We start from the raw sequence: 17,958 nt of genomic DNA on the forward strand, positions 1-17,958 counted from the left end.
GTTGACAAATCTACTTTAAAATACTTCGTCTAGACCAATTTGAACCATTAACAGCACGCGATGGAGTTATTCAGGACTTAATATTTATGTACGTAGTTAAATTTTATGACCATTTTGTTTAAAAAAAAGTAGTATTAAAGAGGTGCTACATATTCGCTACTAGCGCAAGCTACGCACTATAAGGCTACGCTTACACGTATTTTCCCATTTGTAGCGAAAAGCGCCTACGTACAGAGAACGGGGTGTATAGCCAACATGCCAATCGGTTACGCTCCGTAGCGAACGAAACGCACCTGTCACTGTCGCACTAATATGGAAGAGTGATAGAGACACAGAGCGTTTCTTTGTCGTAGCGCAAGCGATTGTCACGTTGGTAAGGCACCCAGGCCTAGCGGGTGCCTTACCAAGTTGGCAGTGAATGTGTTAAGAGTGTTAAGTCCATCACAGACGGAGTGATAGTATATAAGATACCGACAAAATCTTATAGCAAAGCTAAGCATCATCTATATAAAACAATAAATAATAAGATACATACAAACATAGACCATGAATATTCGTTGTTAGAAGATCGAATATTAACTTGCATTAATAGCAGCAAGGTAACTAAAACCAAAATACTCAATCCTCCGCGACAGGACTGGATAAGCAAGGACATACTGGATATAATTAATCAGCGAAACATACTCTGGCAAGAACACAAAAATAATCCAAATGTTAAAGAAAAGAGAGATGAATTCATTAAAAAAAGGAATGAAGTTACTCGGGTCATCCAAAAAGAAAAAAGCTACTACTACCACAAATCTTTTGATGCCTGCAAAATAAATCCGACCAAAATGTGGAATTTGATAAATTCACTGTCTAAAAATAAACAGAAAGAAGCACAAGCTCCGAAAATGCTACAAACTGAAGCTGGCAGCGTGACGAATCTTAGTGACATAAGTGACTGTTTTAATGAGTATTTTTCAAATATAGGGACCATTCTAGCAAGTGAGATTACCAATAACCCACCGTGCCACTGTTCCCCATCGCCAAGCGCAAAAGATATAAATGTTCTTTCCAAGTTTTCTCCATGTACAGTCGAAGAAATAACAAGGATAATCAATAACTTAAGTGCTAATACGAGTTCAGGTTTGGACGGAATCACTACAAAATCACTAAAATGTATTCAGAAAGTAATAGTGCAAGAACTAGCTGACTGTTTTAATAGATGTTTAAAATACGGTAATTTTCCTGATAGCCTTAAGCTTGCAAAAGTTACTCCCATATATAAAAACGGTAAAAAGTCGGATCCGGGTAATTATCGCCCCATTTCAGTGCTTCCGGTTATATCGAAGGTATTGGAAAAAATAATTAAAGATCGCTTTGAGAAATATTTGCAATCAATTAACTTTCTCTACAACAAACAATATGGTTTTCGGCAACAATCAAACACACTTACTGCAACTGTAGACCTGCACTCAAATCAAAGTAGCCATTGATACTAAAAAAGTAGTCCTAGGAGTCTTTATTGATTTAAAAAAGGCCTTCGATACCGTCAGCCACGAAATACTTTTGAACAAACTAAACCATATGGGGGTCACTGGTACAGCGTTTAAAATGTTCAAGTCTTATCTTTCAAACAGAAAGCAAATAGTTAGACTAGGTAACGAGGACAGTAAACCTCTCCCTGTCACATATGGGGTACCACAAGGCTCGATACTCGGTCCATTACTTTTTCTCGTTTACATAAATAACATACACGAGATCGGGCTAAGGGGTGACCCAACTCTATATGCGGATGATACTAGCCTCTTCTACTTTGGAAATTCAATTCAGGACCTTATGGGTGACGCTCAAACAGACTTAATTATACTAAACAAGTGGTTTCAAAGCAACATATTAACTATAAATGTTACAAAAACGAATTACATAATATTTGCACCAAAAAATAAAAAACTTCATTTAGTAGATTCCTTGAAAATCAACAATCAACCTATCAACAGAGTAGAGCAAGAAAAATACCTCGGCCTTATATTAGACAAACAACTAACATGGCAAACACATATTGACAAAATTAAATCTAAAATAAATTCCCTCACTGGCGCATTGCGAAGTATAGCCCGCTGCCTTCCGATGCGAGTTCGTTATACCATTTACAACACTCTTGTAAAACCACATATAGATTACCTCATCGAAATATGGGGCTCTGCCGCTGCCTTACACTTGGACGCTATTCAACGAGCACAAAATAAACTAATAAAGGTCCTGTTTAATCTCGATTACCTTACACCTTCTACAACATTATACAAAAAGACAAAAATAATGAATATACATCAAAGTTATAAATACAATACCTGTATACTAATACGTAAAATAATACAAAAAGACCTGCATGTCCAAATATCATTTAAAAAGAAACGAGACATACAGAAAATTAAATTAAGGAATTGCAATAACTTAGTACTTCGGCCACCACGTACGAGTTACGGAAAAAAAAACGGTCCTCTATGAAGGTGCAAATTTATATAATACTCTTCCTTTAAGCATAAAAGATGCAAAATCAATGCCACTATTTAAAAAACTACTTAAATCTTACGTAACTGACCAAGTACGCTCCGAGACACGCAACAAGCTTTAAGCCACATCCATCCAACCTTAATCTGTGTACAGCGTTATCTATCTTTTGCAGTGCAACAATGTCGTGAATAGTGCGGTGCGTAAACACTCATCTTCCGTGTGATTATTTTTTAAAGTCTACCCATCGAACACGTACCTACCAACTTTTTTTTTTTTTTTTTGTATACTGTTATTTATAAATGGATAATTTTCTAGTACTGTAAAATAATATAGTGTAGATAATTTAAGGCGATTTTTGTAAATCTAAACATAAGCATGCATACGCTCACCATATCATAGTTAAATAAGTGTTAATTTCTCATGTAAGTGAATTGTAAATATTCTTATGAGAAAAATAAATTTCTTTAAACCGAAGCACTAGACACGCCAACGATACAAAAATATATAACGCTGTCTGTCTAGCACCTACATTCTGAGAGAGACGAAATATACCAAAACATATCGTAACATACCGAGATATATATCGCAAGGTATCTTAAGATGCCTTACTATAAGATATCGTAAGATATCAAAATATAAATACCTATAGCTTCGCGTGTGGACTGACAAATGGTACGTAAAATATATCGTAAGATGTTTTGGTATATTATCGCTCGCAAATACATCACTAAATAACTGTATGAATATTGCATACCCACCTGCATTTATGTATCTACTTTCATTGATATAAAGAGTCTTATACTTAAATAGAAAATGTCCTCAAGCTCGCTACCGACGGGAAGTGTGCCCAGAAAGCTGGGCTGGCCGCATTACCACGTTGAATGGCAATGCTTATACGTTTAGCGAAATACTGGCCAGCCGTCTTTGTGTTGCATTGTATTTGTATTCAGGTGTGCAATCAAGGGTATTTGTGTTGTATTATACAATCTAAAACATACCAACTTAGGACGACAGCTTTGTTAACGACACCATTGGGAACCATTCCTTAATGAACATCCACGGAATGAATGTCATTTTAATTGATACTAACAACGTTGTACTCACTTCAGAATATACGAAACTAGAGCGATAATCGTTCAGATAACTTTTCGAGAATATGCAATCTTTCAAAAGCTATAGGCGCATTTATATATAGTACATAGTTACTACTTAAAATGCAATATCTAAATATTTAATATTAATATCTAAATATTTTATATATAAATATTAAATATTCTATGGCCATGTACATAGAACGGACCCTTCCAGACTCCCACGTCAAGTCTTGTTGGGCCAAATCGCATACGCTAGGAGGCCGGTTGGACGCCCTAAGCTTAGATTCAAGGACTGCTGCAAGAGGGACTTGATCTGCTTCGATATTCAACCTTACAATTGGGAATCTCAGGCTGAAATGAGGCCAGAGTAGCTTCGAGATCTCAAAGCGGGTGTAGACAAGCATGACAAGGACTGGTTAGAGAACCTTAGGCAGAAAAGACTCCGCGCTGCTAGACCTCCTCCCTTGGACTCTCGTCATGTTTGTGATTGCTGTGGCAGAAGATGCCGCTCTGGTATTGGACTCTTCAGTCATCGCAGACGTTGCAATAAACCTCCCCGCAACACCTGATTTTACCCGACGCTGCAACAATCACCTGCTATAGATGTGGTGGCCAATCTATATACATATTTAATAAAATAATTTGAATTGTTCTCTAGTTGGAGAAGTATTTTCGCCCCTCTGGTATCCTGGAGTCGCGAGTTAAGTCTCGCCCGAGCCCGAGACAGTGATATTTTCTACCTTCCTCTATTTTTAATATTAGATTAGATTACATGATTTATTTAATGAAAGATAATTACATAATAAGTTTGCATTGATGTCAAAAATAATGAGAATTTCTATCATGATCGTCAAAAATAAAATAAAAACAATACTAATGAAATGAAATTATAGCTCCAATACGGATTGTCAATACAATTAGATTATTAGTAAGTAGGTAAATACTAACAAATCCAAAATATAAATTTACAATGTCAAAACTTACGAAATACAAGAACAATAAAAATAAAAACAATGAATTAAAAGTAAATTAATCTATAATGGGAACAGTCATTACAATGTCATATAAATCTCTCCCAATAAGAATCGTCAACAGACAACAATATAAAAAAAAGAATCTCCCAATAAGGATCGTCTTTATGATAAATAAAACAACGTCAATAAAAAAAAAAAAACAATTTCTGAATCAAAATGTCGTTTCCAGAGGGTTTTGCAACAAAGTGTTTCTTAAGGTATTATGGTATAGGTAGTATCGATTGCAACGCGACGTTTACGGCCCTCCCCTATCTGAATGACCTCGCGCGATCCAACTCCCTCGATCCCTCGGTCCTCGTTCTTCACATTTACAACTTGAATTTGAACTAGCAAGCATATTATTGCGTCCGTTCGCTCTTAATACTCCCTCACTCACGATAAACTTAAATGAACAGTGTCCTATCACTCAAAAGTCTCAAAAGTTAAAATAGTACGGTCAATTCATAGAGAATAATTGCGCGTGCGTCGCGTCGAGTGACACAGGTTTCCCGTCCGATGGTCAAGCGGCGCGGCGTCTGCCCCTCATTGCCCGCGCAGACACCCGCGCGCCGGGGCAACGCACGAAGTTGAATAGTATCGATTTCACAAAAACTATTTATATAATTGGAAAATCGGCAGACCGAATTAAAACGTACAGAATTATTCACTGTTGGTTACGGCTTCGTGTGTAAGCATGGCATATTTGGAGTTTATACGAATTTTAACTCGAGAGAAGGGTTCACTGAAATAGTAGTTTATGTAACTGGTACATAATAAATGGCATTAAAATACACGAGTGTGGGTTTAAGAAACGAACGAAGTGAGTTTTTTAAAAGGATCACACGAGTCTTTTAATGCCTAATTATGTACAGTTACATACACTATTTCATCTACACACATATTATAGACTTTCTATGATATATTCACTAACCCAAATTACAGCCAACGTTGGGGCATCGTTGCTCTCTTGGCGGAACTCGCGAGTGGTGGCGTCACCGAAATATTTTTATCGCTCATTTTACACGAAACTTTTGCTATACTTATTTTAAAAAACAACAAAACAAATTCATTTTATACTTTAAACTAATTAAAAAGTAACTGTACGTCAAATGGCGGTAAATGAAATATCCGTAGTTTATTTTTAATTCAGAGACAAGCTAGAGTCGGGGGCCTATTTCCGTATCATTCGATACAAACTAACATGCGAGATTTGTCAAAATTGTATGCAATTGACATTTCATTTCGAACAAAAAGGCATCTTGACTGATATTAGAATAGAGGTAAAATCGAATTGCTTTTTTTCAGAGCTGTTCCAAATTCGTATGTGTTAACCAAATCGATTTTGATGTAGTTATGAAGCAATTACACCATTATCACAGATAACAAATTTGTTGTAACAAAACAGTTTATCGTAATGTTGGCCATTATTTACGGATTTTGAAGGCATCATAGTGGGTTAATGATATGTGTGTAGATAAAATTATTTACTTGTGATACGATATGTTTTTTGATATATCAGTAGACATAATTAAAGAACAATTACCAAGCTAATATATTGTTTATACAACGTTTAAGGATGCTTAAACGATATAGCATGCTATAGCGACGTAAAACAGCGATATTGGCCTGGTAGCCCCTACGTAATTGATATAAAATTCACCCATTGTACAAATTGGCGTTCGACTATGATTATGGTAAACCGGCACTAAATTATGCATGGCCAGTTAGGGCCTAGCTTAGCACGCACTTGATTTTGTAAGTAGCACTAGACCGAGTTAATGATACTAACTTATGCAGGCGGTATAAATATGTAGCATGGCAAGCGCTTGTAAAACTAGAGTCTGCATTTGAACGATTAAAATCTCAACTTGATTAATGTAAATCAAAATCAAATTATGTTAATGATTATCCAATCCCTTCATAAAGTTTGCTTCTCTAATTATTATACGTATCAAAAAAAGTTTTGGTAAAAAAAAAAGTTTTGCTAACTTAGCGTAGTCGTCAACTATCTGTAAGACGAATCCAGGGAACTTAAGCCCAATGAAACTCTATTATTTGATTAAATGATTACAGTTTATATTTAGGCTTTTCGTCTGTTGGTAATACTGACGAATTGATCGAACTATTATTATATTGCATTGTCACCACAATCTTATGACGTCTGATAGCGCCATCACGCCCACGCTTATAGTTGTGCCGTACTCAAGAACGTTCTCCGTTTACTATGGGGAATGTTCTCGCGCGAGAACATTCTCCATACAAAATGGGGAACATTCTCGAGAACGAAACAATTACCTACCTATATACCCACGCTAATATTCGCTACGGCGCAAAAGATTGGCATCTTGGCTAGGCCCTCTGATCTGCTTAATTTTTGTCTTTTGCACACACATACGACGTAGGATATATAATTCGATTTCTAAATAAACCCAATAACTCAGATGTAAAAACATTACCCAATATTTGGCCGATGCACCCAGATATAGTGCTACTATCAGCGGATTGGAAAATGCAATCAGGAAAGTGTTGAAATAACCCATCGTTACGTGACTGGGAACTGTAAAACTGGGGATTTACTACTTCAGGAATTTCTCTCTGATAATAAAATTCCTGAGTTTACGGTACTTTGAGAACTAAATTCGAGGGCTGGCTTCTGTTACACTTCAACTTAAAGGAATGGGAAAAGATAAGGGTACGACTGACTAAACTTTTAAATCTCTGCGCGCACTTGACTACCAACTTGACCACACATAATGATTGAGATCTACACAACGCGATAGGGGCCGTGCGCGTTGGAGATTCTTATACCATCTTATCAGTGTACACCGATTTATAACGTGTAGTCCAACTTCGAACAAAAAAAAATGTGCGGAAATCGGGAAAAAATAAGTGACGACGCGACAGATTTAAGCATGTTTAAGAATGTTTGCTAAGGGGCGGACCGTCGCCGACGGGCAAATATTAGATACGATATTTTTATTTTTATTACTAAAGACATATTTTATGAATTATTTTTTGTTTTAGACTCGGCAGGTAGCGCTGTATTCTATGTTTGTACCGAGATGAAAATAATCAAGGAATTAAAAAATAAAAGAAATGCCTTGGTACAGCCCTATGGCCGAGATTTTGAATTTCGAACGAGAATTACAAAATGTTCGAAGTTGGACTACTGGTCCAAAAATACACCTTCCTTATACCGTGATCTTATGGCCTGAATCGGAAACATAAACTGTACATTAACACTTAACGCCAAAGTAAGTGCTGTCCTGTACCATACGTTTTCTGCATTGTAGGTTCTGCCATCTTGTGGGCTACATTTGAAGCTTAAACTTGACATTTACACTTCCCGCCAATAAACAGAAGGCTCCCAGCTATGCTGCCCCCTACATTTGCACGTTCCCTAGGGCGATACCAACGAGAGCAGTCTCTTAGGGTCGACGTTATATGTATATCTTAGCCTGTGAAAAAAGTTTCCAGGTAAGTAAAACTATTATAGTATGTGTCATCCACGATGATGCATAGATTTCTCAAATGTAACCTTTAATAACATGACAATAGGATTCAAGGTACGCGTCTTTGTGAATGACACGAGCTAAATTTAGTTTGATCTTATTTTAGTAACAGTAGAAATATCTCACAGGCCGTCGTATATAATATGAATGAGTTCGAAATGGCTTCAATCGATTATCGAGAGTTTCAGAGTGTGCATATTACACAAATGCTCGTAGAATTTGTAGTACAATCAAATATCGAGTTATTTATGCGCACAGTTCTAGATTTGCAAGCTGAGTTTTATTTATTTATTTTAACTTTATTGCATGATTTAAAATTGTACAAATGGCGAACTTAATGCCTTAAGGCATTCTCTACCAGTCAACCATTGGGTCAAACAGAAACTTGTAGTTAGTGCAGATTGTACACAACGAGAGGGAATATGAAACAAAAATCAAGTTATTCAAAACAAAATAAAAATATTATATTTATACACTTACACACATAGAAATAATAGCAATATATACCTACATATGTACACAACATTTATCATTCATTCATTATTATTCATTTTATCCTGAATAATAATACTATCGATTAGTATAATAAAATAGGGAGTGTTTGTTTATTTTAAATTTTAGTTGGTTCGAGTCCCGGGCGAGGCAAGCGAGTTTTAGAAAATCTTTGAATGCAGTTTAGTTTCTTTTTAAAAATAAAGGAATGTCTTCTTTAAGTAAAATGAGCCAGCTTAAGGATTTAGGCTAGTTTCGCTCCAGGGCCCGACTTATCTTTCCACACTGTATATATATATATAGTTGGTCAAGCAAATCTTGTCAGTAGAAAAACGCGGCAAATTTGAAAAATCGCGGGCTAGCAACACTGTGTTCGAATAATTCCAAAATCGCGTGTAATCTGTGTTTTATCTGTAGAATGTGGATCGTCCATCTTGTTTGTTTACATTCCGAATCGGTGCTAATTCAAGAGAAATTTCTGCTCCCAGCATTAAAATAAATATCAATATATTAAATAATATTGTGCATGACCATAAGCAAAGTCAAGATGCCTACAATGTAAGTAAAATCATGCTCGTTGATCTTAACCATTAGAAAATTTTGAGGTTATGATAATTACTTCAAGATCCCGGAGAATTTTTAAGATAATGTGCAGTTTTTTCTGTTTCAGGGTTAAAAGGCTTAAATAAAGATAAAACGTATGCCTAAATATATCCAATAAGACCACGAATTGTGACCTCGAAACCGCAACTGATTCGATTGTTCCCAATATCAACAGACGAAGTCCTCAAATATTTTCAAAGGTAACTTTTTTAAACAATCTTAAGACGTTTAAGAACCTTGATTATACCTACTTTCTTTCGCAACATCAACCTAATACTTCCATATGTTTGTTGCAGGATTAAAACTCGCCCAATATAAGGCGTTCGTAAAAGTTTCTCTTCATACAAAACTTACCTACGGCGGTTTACGTACATACGTGTACATGTACAACGCAAACAAGACGAAAAATAAACTTGTTAATTAAAAAAACTAAAAAAATTGGGACAATAGTTTAGATTATTATTGTAAAAGTTGTCCGTTTGTTAATCATCACGAAAATATATTATTTAGGCTGATTTGTTTCATGCACTCAGCTATTGCACATGTATACCTATGGAAAATCCTAGTTTATACTTTCTGAAGTTGGTATGTACCTATTTAAAAGAAGTTTTAAGTTGCTTTACCTGTTTGTTCAATAAATTAAAATAATTTATTCAGTGTGCATAATTTTAGAAAAATATTTTAACATTTAAATCATACCTTCTTTTATCCAGAAACAATATAACTCCATATTACTCACATGAGTGGAAGTTGTTAAGTTTCCATTGTCAAGGTATCTTTGATTAATATTTTGAGTACCTGAAATTGTGTCAGTTCCTGACAAGTCTTGAATAGACTAATGTGAAAGTTAATAAAATTTCTTAACAGCATTCTCCTGATATCTAAATGACTTTTTTAAATATCTACATATAAAATATGATCTAGCCAATACATATACCTGTATAAAAACAGTAGTGTGAGCAAAACCTTACCAAGCTAGCATGTAAGAGTGGTCTCAGAGATATTGGAATATCTCTGTACTATAAATTAGGCAAATTGCTTTAGACTAAGTTTTATGTGTAACTACTACTATAAGAATACATTTTGAAACTTGGAATGGAAACTTTAAACTTGAAATTACAAATTTTCAAACAGATCTGTTTTATGCTTAAGATGCAATAAGTGACTAGGTACAAAGTATTCTGATGCTTGGAGTGGACCAGTAACATTGGTAACTTAATGATATTATTTCAATGAATGGCCTGAATTAAGTGTAAGTAAGCTAAAGTGACCCGTATCTTAATTGCCTTGAAATTAAATGAACACCAAAATATCTGCAGTTGTGTTTTATTTATTTTTAATCTGTATATTTATATAAATATATTGTAAAACCATTTCAAAATTACACTGGTATGTGAATGTGACATTGTTCAAGAGAAATACACTAATTTACAATTAACAAGTGGCATAATTATTTTCTTTGGGCTTCTTCAGTTTCTGAACTGATGTTAAAAACAGCTTTCTACCGTGGTGCTCATGTTCTCTTTGCTCCCTATTTGTCTTCTAAGTTAGCTAAAACAGAATAAAACCATATCAAAATGATGTAAATAGTCCAGATATTTGATATTTAATAAGCCCTGCAATTGTGACAAGAATAGTTACAGTGATGCCCTACCAGGGCTACCGCTGCCAGTGATGGCTCAGGGGTTACTTACCTAGGTTTTAATATTTACCTATATAAAACAATGGATTGTTTTATTCTAGTTAAATTCAGTAGTATAGGTACCTACTAACAGATCGTTTGGTAAAAAGTACTCAAGTGCAAATGCCTTAACCTTTACATTTATTTAGCTATGACATCTTCATGTTTAAGTTGAATATATATGTAGCAGATCTGCTGCTAAGCATACCAAAGGTTAAGAATGCGAGCGCTCGCCTTTTGCGTCCACCTTTTACTAAGCATACAAACCTTTATTTTAATTCAATCTATTGATATATTTTTCGATTGTACCTACCTAAATATGTCTAATTAGCTTTTGAAGGTTGCATAAAGGAGCATTTGTATTGCATTTTATCGTGATATATCTTTAATATTGAATTCCAACCGAGAAATCTGATAATATATTAAAATCCAGCTACCTGCGGAAGCAATGACTTGATTCAAACATTATTTTCTCCAGCATAGTCCGTTTGCAAATAGGTATTTTTTGATCTCGTTTATCATATTGATTGACATCGTTTTTACTCCAGTTTAAATTGTCCCTCTCATAATAATAACAATTTCCAAATGCTTCAATAAACCGCGAGCGGCAGTTTTAGTTGACGTACGAAGAGCGCGCTCAGCGGAAAAAAAATGTTTCGGTTCGATGTACATTGCTGCTTTTCTTAGCGCAATACTGCTCTGTGAGTGTTGCCATACTTCAGTTTGCTTTACATTGCTACTGACAGACTTTGCTTGACAGACTTTATATATATTATGTACCAAGTATGTTCAATTGGCCCGTTATTTCGCAATCATTTATAAGTCAGGTCGGATGACAATCGATCGTGTTGTATACATATAATGGAAGGACAACTGATGACTAATCAACGCAATGGAAGTTAGTCAATTTAATTCAATTAATTTCAGACCATGTCCACAGTGTTAGTGTACATTGCTTTAATCCTATGTTAGTTAAACCTATAATACATCGTCCCAGTGTTTCCAGAAGGCGCAAGCAGGCAACTCTAACACTAGGCGCAAGAGGCTGTTGGAACTGTCACGCACGCGACTCATCAGGGAGGTAGTTATTTTGCGTATTATTGCACCGAAGCAGTCATTGCTATACTGCAGACAGTAATTATTATAACAACTTTTCACTTAACCACTGAATCGATTTCGTTAGGGATGATGGGCCATTGAGAGAGAGGGTAAATGAGACAGACTGAATCCCAATCGGGCGGAGTCACGGGTACTTAATTAGTGTGTATAGTCATCAAAATGTGTGCGTTTGTGTGTATGTATATGTGTGTCTTTTTCAAGCAGGAAAAGTTTAAAAACTAGGTTTTTCTTAAACAGTGTAGGCAAACAACAAATAAAGGTGTCACATGTAATAACCGGAATCCAGCATAGATACTTAGTCAAAGACGATTACGAGCTAAAAAACAGCCAAGTAACGAGACAACTCGAACTCGTCTGAAGTACACTCGACTGACAAATGCAGCCAATCCTTTCTTCAAAGAAATAAAAACTTTATTTCCTTACTATTAACGCCTACTTTGCAGTGCAGGACATTAGTCTGGATTTTAACAGGATTTTCTGGATTGGCAGGGGCGTAAGTGGCTCCTTTGATATACGAATGTGTGTGTATGTGTGTGTGTGTCGTTGGCAAAAAGGCTCAGTCTTTGGCTGGCTGCGGTCTGGAGTGGATGTCTTCGCTTTGATTTTAAAGTGTCGCGTCTGCAAATTATAGGGATAGCATGGTTTCTTCTTGCTACGATCTTGAGATTCATCTTCATGTTTTGCTAAGTTTAATCTTGTACTGCGCTAGTGGGTAAATACTTGTAGTCTTGTACATTTATGCACCGTCACTCTTAACGATCGAATTGTTGTTTGCTATTGTTTTTCCAAAATACCTTAAATAAACAAAAACACCTTTATCTTTAAAACGAAAGGATACTTATTTCGGTTAGGAGAACTTTGTTCAACAAAGCATAAGTGTTAAAACAATTTTATCCGGTCTATCGCGAATCTATTTAGTTGCCTTTATTTCCGACGTTTCGACACTAACGCCGGTAACGCTAGTCAGGATTTGCTATAGACCCGATAAAATTTTGTTTTTACATGTGTTCAAAACGTAAAAGGTTTTTAAATAACATAGAAAAGTGAAAGATACAGATACCTATATATAGGGTTTACTCCTGGAGTGCGAAATACGCTCGTGCGAAGTATTGTTAGTGCGAAGTAAATATAATTAGGCGATGTATGATTGTACGTTCCAAATTTAACAGCAGGTTAAACGCATACTCCGTTGGTACCCATGTGTGTAACAGAATTGCCTGCACACACGAAGTCGGTTATAGGTTCGATCAAAGTTATGCCGAAGGCAAATTTGAGTAGCGCCCGAATCAACCGAGCCAAAGGAACTTGGCTCACTCTAAACTGCTACTACGAATAGTCGAAAGATTTGAAAGAGGAAGTAAGACAAGCAAGTAGACAGAAAAGTTACCTCTGTAAGAATCAAAAGCTCCTGGGAGTTTATTCACTTTTCGAAATTATCGAAAATGAGGAATTAAGTATTATAAAATTCAGCTAGAATTGCTAGATAAATGCACAATAATACTCATGTTATACATATCTGAAAGTCAATATGCTTTTGTATTGTGTCTACTAGTTAAATGGTGCGTTGATGGTTGTCAATCAACATGAGAACAAAATCCAAGTTTGCAGCGTTGAGAGAATCATTCCAGCAATTAAACCCTTGGTAGCGGCTTGTCAAGTTGCCAACTCGCCCGACCCGGCGAGGTTGTTCGATTCACACAATCGACATATCGAACCTCGTATTATTCGAACATGCGAGAACTTCCTGTTGAGCCAACTTAGTTGAGTGAAGACAATTCTTCCCGTGATGTAGTTGCTAACGATAGCTTTACTACAGAGAGTTATAGGCAGATTGAATATTCGACTATGAGGTAAATTGATTTGTAATACTCAGCATGTAACTAAACGGGATGTTTAAACGCTGTTGATCTCTTTAAAGTCTTGCTAAGAAATGCTACTCGTATCTACAATATCTGCATGCATGTACTATGTTGAAAAGGATTGAGAGTAGTACTAAATAAAAACATTAGCAACGGATAACGTTTACGGATGCTAATTTACAAGCTCATTTATTTTATATGTAACTAATCCCATTTGCCCATTATCATTTTTTTTATTGGTGTATAATAACTAGATTTAACAAAAAAAAATTAACACAAAAGCTTCCAAAATTAGGGTCTACAGCAACGCGAGATCGCACTAGCAATGTTTTAGTCAATGTTTAGGAGAATTCACTATTCCAAACTTTCCCTTCCAGCAAACATCGAATTTTATTTTAGGGTTTACAAGGGTCTATCAAAGCATGCCCACGGGACTCTGTCACTGTAACCGTTGTTCCTCTATCTGTCTGTCTATTTTTAAGTCTACCTGTATATTTTCAGAGCTGATTTTTTATCAGTAGGTTTAAAATAACGAAACACTTCTCTTGGCCATAATTTAAGATGTCCACGTATATGATACTACTCGTAGACTGTTCACGATAAAATGCATAAAAATACATAAATGAATATGTATCATACACAGTAAAGCAAACTAAAACATTAAGTAACATAGGTGACATACAGTCCATTTTTGCTTATCCCATATGTCACCGCAACTAGCTAGGCTAATACTAAATTGGATTTTATTATAAAAGAACCAAGCCTTACTCCGTGTAAAGAAGAGTTTATTCGCAATTGCGGCTAAACTAAATAGTGATCTACGTCCTAAGGATTTAGGTTGGTTTCCCAATGGGTATTGCTTTAGTCCGTGTAGCTATCAGTAAATTGCTTCAAGACTAAATAGAATTCTATTTACTTAGTCTTTAGGTTATTTTTCGTATGATTCACGTTATTTAGTCGGCCCACGTCCGAGCCACGTTGGTGACTACACTTGTTAAGTTGCGAGCGTTATTAGATGATAGGATTATACCGCGGCTTTGGCTGTCTGATGTTTGTTGAGATTTAGTCTGACGCTCGCTGAATAAATGACAAAGAAAAAAGTGTTGGGAAAGCGTGGTCCACACGCGGTATAAAAGACAGTTGACATAAATGTTACATTTACACGTGACACGTTCCAAGATAAGTTGTGAAGCTTTACCGGAGATATAAATATTGTCTAGCGAATAATGCGGTGGCGGTAACCAAAAGTTGCAATCCTACAGGCGTGGGTTCGAATTCTGGTCTGCAATTTTAAAAGTAAGAAATACCTACTTTCAATTAAATAGTGTATTTATTATTAACTGATGCGGTGTTTCTAAAGTTTTAGATCCAATCCACACAGTAAATCATTCATGTAAGAAAATGTGGTCATCTCATGCAGATGAATTTCCTTTGAAGTCTAAAGAGTTTTTTTTTAAAGTTTACATTAAATGTAAAGATGGTAACGGAATCAAATTTTTTACAACCAAAATCTCTTACGATTTTTTTTCCCCTTTGTACCTAAATCTATGTACCTTACGAGTAGGTATAATACCCGTCTTAAGAAAAGAATTCTGTATCCACTCCCGCAGCGTCGGATAGTGAATTACAACCCATACATCACCTGTCGGCCATTCGTCAAGCACAATAAGGGTGAGCATCAAAAATGAGTGAGGTAAAAATCTACCTATAGGAACGCCAATAGCTACCACTGCATAAGATTTTTCAAGACTTCCTTGAATGATTCTTCAAGAATGGTAGGAAAAGATCTTAATAATTTATTGGAATTTTCTTCATCTTTTCCCGTGTTCATAAAAAATCCCATTGTAGTGACTCCCGCGTCGGATAGTGGATGGAATTCTGTACATCAATTCACCCGTCGGTCATCTGTCAAGCACCCTAATGCGGCATTATAAACCTGTCGCGATACAAAGCGTAGGTGGCATGTTCAGGGATCTTAGGGGTTACATATTACAAGGGTCATGTTGATCGAATTTATACCGTCGTAAGTCAAAGTAAAGTAAGTTAGGTAAACCCGCGAATAATCGCATAAGATTTAATTTTCTCAACTAGTCCGTGGTGTACACTTAAAGGCAGCAAATGTTGATGATGGAATTTCCTTTTGCCTCCATTTCCCTTGTGTTTTTGATTGCGTTTTGTTTAATAAATCAAACGCATTTATATTCACAATACAAAATTTCAAATAATCCTCAAAAACCCCTAACGTAATATATAGACGCCCCTTTTGCCATAAATCGCAATTTTTTTGTCGTAAATTGTGTGTCGACGTCACTATACGGTAATGTTTGACTCAATTTTTGAATTAACAATCTAAAGACTTTATTTGCCGAGAATGTTGCTCTCTTTTGGAGAAAATGTGTCCCTTTAACAGCGAAAGCCGCCACGGGCAAGCCAGTTTAAATTTGGAATTTATTGTGCGAGAATACTGTAAATATTGATTTACTTCTCCAATAGTTGTTACGAGTATATGGTTGTTTTATACACGGAGGAGCGGGTCGGAAGAATGAGAATAGGTATTTCATTATACGATTTCAAGCTAACATGAATTACATATTTGAACTAACGACCTAGAATAATGTTAATAATGAAGCACTATCAAAATCAGTACCTACCGTAGTTTTGATTCGAATTCATAACACGGTATAAGAATACAAGCAATAAAAACATGCTGTTTAGCAAAAATGTGTCAGTCCATATTCATTTTACAAAAAGATCAACTTTAAGCGTCATTTCTTTTGGGTTGACATCTTAATGCAAAAGGAATGTGGCTTGACACATTATTGCTTAACAGCATCCTAAGTACTTAAGTCCTTTTAGGATAACGGTGTCTCCTCCTCGTAACGCAAGTCTGCGGTCTTCCTCGATTACGTGAACCTCGGTGGACATGTACCAGATGTACCTTACCTAATTGTGGCAGTGAGTATCTAGATCAAATTCTGATGCTACTATCTTAGCTATTCACGAGACGCACTTACACAAATTAATAATAAGAACGCCACGCACTGCTATCAGATTGGTTCGCAGATATCATCAAATACAGTATGCAACAGAACGAAAGGCAAAAAATAACCGGCCAAGAGCATGTCGGGCCACGCTCAGTGTAGGGAAGAAGCGCACGCTACGGAAGTAGTTACTCTTCCGTCACAATAAGCTAAACTGGAGCTTAAAGTATAGTAAATTGTTAACCAAGGGATGAAACGGTACCTTTCACCCGAGCTAAACAAATAGGCAAATTTGCATAATCAGTACCTAATTAAAGTAAGTATTTTTACTATGAAGGGAAAGCTTTTTGCGATAACTCAAAAACAGCTAAACTGATCATGCCCGCTATAGTTTTCCTTTAATGTCTTTCTTAAGCTCTACTTCCACGATTTTTTTCATATTTTTTGGACCTATGGTTCAAAAGTTAGAGGGGGGGGACACATTTTTTTTTTCTTTCGGAGCGATTATCTCCGAATATATTCACTTTATCAAAAAATGTTTCTTAAAAACCCCTATTAGTTTTGAAAGACCTTTCCAACGATACCCCACACTCTAGGGTTGAAGCGAAAAAAAAAATTCACCCCCACTTTACGTGTAGGGGAGGTACCCTAAAAAAAATTAAATTTTTAGATTTTATTGTACGACTTTGTCGGCCTTATTGATTTATATATCCATGCCAAATTTCAGCTTTTTATCACTAACGACCACGGAGCAAAGCCTCGGACAGACAGACAGACAGACAGACAGACAGACAGACAGACAGACAGACAGACAGACGGACATGGCGAAACTATAAGGGTTCCGTTTTATGCCATTTGGCTACGGAACCCTAAAAAAGAGAACCATTAATGTTTAGGTCATACTAAGCAACTTTTACTATGGGGCAAACCCTGAAATCGCGAAATTTTTTGGCTGTTCCATACATTTTGCTGGTCTGAAGTTGAAGTTTCCTATCGGAGAGTCAATATTTTTTTTTCGCGATTTCGGCGTTGGTCCCATAGTAAAAGTTACTCGGTATGACCTAAACATTGATGGGTCTCCTTCTTTGCCTTTCGTTCTGGTGTATAC

At 36.0% G+C, this 17,958-nt stretch overlaps 1 protein-coding gene and 2 long non-coding RNA genes across 4 annotated transcripts in view; 1 reads left to right on the forward strand and 2 right to left on the reverse strand.

Moving 5' to 3' along the window:
• LOC133516448 (pikachurin) overlaps positions 1–17,958 on the reverse strand; it is a 230,271-nt gene that overhangs the window by 148,596 nt on the left and 63,717 nt on the right. The gene's annotated exons all lie outside the window — the stretch shown is intronic.
• On the forward strand, positions 8,899–10,651 carry LOC133516446 (uncharacterized). Its single transcript, XR_009799228.1, has 2 exons — positions 8,899–9,410; positions 9,507–10,651. It is a non-coding gene; the product is annotated as an uncharacterized LOC133516446 (long non-coding RNA).
• Positions 10,520–11,644, reverse strand: LOC133516445 (uncharacterized). The gene is made up of 2 exons (XR_009799227.1): positions 11,329–11,644; positions 10,520–10,761 (listed from the first exon to the last, which is right to left on the reverse strand). It is a non-coding gene; the product is annotated as an uncharacterized LOC133516445 (long non-coding RNA).

This window comes from Cydia pomonella, chromosome 3, assembly GCF_033807575.1.
Source record: "Cydia pomonella isolate Wapato2018A chromosome 3, ilCydPomo1, whole genome shotgun sequence".
NCBI lineage: Eukaryota > Metazoa > Arthropoda > Insecta > Lepidoptera > Tortricidae > Cydia > Cydia pomonella.